The 3523-nt window shown below is 33.1% G+C and overlaps 1 long non-coding RNA gene across 1 annotated transcript; it reads left to right on the forward strand.

Annotated features, from left to right (window-relative positions):
- Positions 1-978: 978 nt before the first annotated feature.
- Positions 979-1897, forward strand: LOC149150812 (uncharacterized). Its single transcript, XR_016263707.1, has 2 exons — positions 979-1335; positions 1505-1897. It is a non-coding gene; the product is annotated as an uncharacterized LOC149150812 (long non-coding RNA).
- The last annotated feature ends 1626 nt before the right edge of the window (positions 1898-3523 follow it).

Raw genomic sequence — 3523 nt, forward strand, 5'->3', positions numbered from 1 at the left:
CTAGAATTTTGTAGTAATTAACATTTTTCTTTTGAATCATTTTGGTTTTGATTTTGAGTCGGTGAAGCTTAGGGCTCAAACATAAAAATGTCCTTCTTAGGCATCAACATTCTCGCTGTGCCTTGAGAGGTTTTCACTGGCTGCATACAATTTTTTGATCATCATGGTGTATCTGCTTAGGACATGCTCGTTGCCATCCCAGTGACCAGGGTCTATGAGACATGCTCGAATGTTTGATTTTTTTCATGACTAGGGAACTTAATCCTGGGACCTCTGATTGAAATCCAGACAATCTAATGAAGTTTGTGTCTACTTTGTAACAGAGGAATGAGGACTGGAGTATTAAACCTTTTCTCATCTAATTGATGCATCTGGGTTCTGTGTTGTCTCTTGTACTACCTAAAATGTAGCTTTCATCCAACAAACTGCAGTCTGGATTCTTGAATAAAGGAAGCTTTTTATTCAATTTTATCACTAGTTTTTATGTTTGACATCTTTCATTTAACTATCCTTCTTCCTTCTTGCTGTGCTTCAAATTGCAAATGATGGAAATTGTTTACCATGCAATCCCAGCAAGTCACTTCTAGGATGTGATTCTGCATTTCATTAGTATTTTTTTTGCCCAAGAAAAACCTTGCTGGGAAACCCCTGGGCACTTCCCTGCATTTTGCAGATGGTACCCAGTGTAAGCCAATTGGCACATGATCCAGTAGGGACATTAAGTAAGGCACACAACAGAGGCGCCCAGCTCGGGGGATTGACCCTGAGATCCGCTCCATCCAACTCAAAGAACTCAACTGCTTGAGCTCATCCACCAGGCTGTTTCCATTTATATTTATCTGATAAACTTAGCGATTGTAAAATTTAGAAGCAAGAAAATAAATGTAACTATATACAACAAATACTATTTCAAAAAATACAGTTTAAACTTGAAACTGCATCTAAAATCTATTGTGCACTTCTAGCAGGTGACTTCTAGCAGGTGGCAGCTGCCGGTGCTTGTAATACCATCTTGTAATATCGTGTTGAGGGCAACCGTTTTCCTTTCTAATTTAGGAGATTATGCCAAGGAGAACACAGGACCAAGACCTGTGAAGCCTGGCATCGATACAGTGGATCAGACCGTGAAGACCGTGGTTGGCTCTGTCTATCTCAAATTTGATGGAAAAACCCCTTGAGATTCTTCATTTCCTGTTCTGTGTTTCTTCATTTCCTGTTCTGTGTTCTGAGGACAAATCTCATGAAGCTAGAACTTTCAAACTGCATGAATGGCAGACTTGTTTGCTCAAAGATATTCAGCAACGTATGAAACGTTCCATGAATGCTCCAGAGCAGGTACCGCGTCATATTTTGGCCGTATGCTGTAAATCTTTAATTCATCAAACAATTCGTTTGGACTGGTGCTAAATTCTTCGCAATGCCTTGGTATTTTCTGTGAATCTTTAAAATTTTCAATCTCTGGGTGAAGTTATGCTAAATTATGCTTAATTTTCCGTGATTGCAGGTCATTCAGCCGCTAAATTTGCCATTCCAGCTCTCCTTTATAGGCAGGATGCAGTTTCGGATGGCTGTTATCCCGAGTTTGCTTAGAGCAGTACGCTTATTGAATCTTTTTATTCTTATTTAACTGATTTCTTTTAATTCTTACCGAAACATTATTATTTGAGAAATTTAGGAGTCTGAATGGACATTTACGCCGTTAAACGTCGGAATTTGGTAATAATTTTGCCGGGGCAATCAATTCCGGAATTAGTGTGCTCGGTGTTCGTACCTGAAGACTACACGGACACCTGAGATATTCTTTTTAAGGTCCAATAGTTTTGAGTGAAAATTTGTGGCGGTGCCATCCATACATTTAAGCTTGCTTCTTATTTTAACTTTTTAGTTTTGATTTGTACTTTCCCTTCGTTTAGTGCCTGTACGCATTGGCGGAATATGAGCAAACTAGAATAATATAGCTTTACCATATAAGTTAATGAATGGATGTGCAAATAAATTTACTAATTTATGGCTCAGGTTATGTCAGCAAGCTGTAATACCGAGTAAATTTCACAATCATATTTTGTTATTTTGCACAGCATTGTGTTAGTCTATAGGTTTTCAAATTAAAGTCAAACCAGATTCGGAAGATTTTGAACCATATAATGCTCTCTCAAAAGAGCTATTGATGTTAAAAGTATTACGTACCTTCCGGCCAAAATGTCTGTAATAAGTTGCTTTATTATATCTTTTCCGAACTTGAGCATCCTGTCTTTTCGTTTTTCTAGCTTGTCGTGTTTTTTTTGGTTTTGTACTTTTTAAATTTAAATTGTATTTAGCATATATTTCGTATTTGGTGTATATTTAGTGTCTAATTCAACCAATTTTTATAAAATTTAAAACGTTTAATAACTCAGAGTGGACTAAGAAATTTATTTTTAATTTCACTATATCTTATAAAATGCTATTCCCATCACTTTCTTTTTTGGAAATTAATGGGAATATTCTTTATCTTATTTCTTTGCTTAATATATGCACGCAAATAATTGATAAATCTTATCTGTTTTCTTAATATATGCACGCAAATAATTGAATTTATCATATGTTAATATGCTTCTTCAATTTTAAAATCTTTAAAAATGGTGAAGGCATTTTCTCTATCTATATTTAAAATAGAAAAAAACCCAATCAATTTGAAATTGGTATTAGGATTTATAATAATTAATTTAAATTTTAGTCGTTATGAGTTATGAATTACATTTGGGCTTTATTTGAGACTATTTTAAGTGATATGTTTTATTCATTATAAGAAATAATTTTTTATTTTATTTTTAATTCCATCTTCATATCTAAATTTACTTATAATAACTTAAAATAAAACATATAATTCATTTCACATTCCTAACCTTAAAATAACAAATTCTTTTGACATTCCTAACTTTTAAATAACAAAATCCAAAATCCAACTTTTAAATAACAAAATCCAAAATCCAGGCAACCTGAGAAACATAAATTATATCTATATATGCGTTCATTTAATATTCTGAAAAGTTAATTCCCAAATTCCCAACGATAATTGCACAGGAATATATGTTAATATCTTTGATTGAGATTATTAGACATTGATCTCATTTTGTGTACGTGCATCACCAAAAGAAGCCTATGTAGGGACATCAACATCTACATTCTCTCTTCTTTTCCATATAACAAAAATATTGATAACATTTATGAATATTTAACCGCAGGTTTTGCACTGGAGATTGTGCTGCTATTAACTATTTTTTTCTTTTAACTTTTTTTAACTTTTTTGGATTACTTTTCACTTTTATGATTAGAACAGTTCTAGTATTGACATTAACATTCCCAAGATATACCTCAAAGGAAAAATTCTGCTATTAACTATTTTTTTCTTTTAATCTTTTTTAACCTTTTTGGATTACTTTTCACTTTTATGATTAGAACAGTTCTAGTATTGACATTAACATTCCCAAGATATACCTCAAAGGAAAAATTCTGTTACAAAAAAAACGTCTTTCTCGTTAAT

Source organism: Pinus tabuliformis, chromosome 9, assembly GCF_031772625.1.
Source record: "Pinus tabuliformis cultivar Carrire ecotype Pingquan chromosome 9, CPIR1, whole genome shotgun sequence".
Classification (NCBI taxonomy): domain Eukaryota; kingdom Viridiplantae; phylum Streptophyta; class Pinopsida; order Pinales; family Pinaceae; genus Pinus; species Pinus tabuliformis.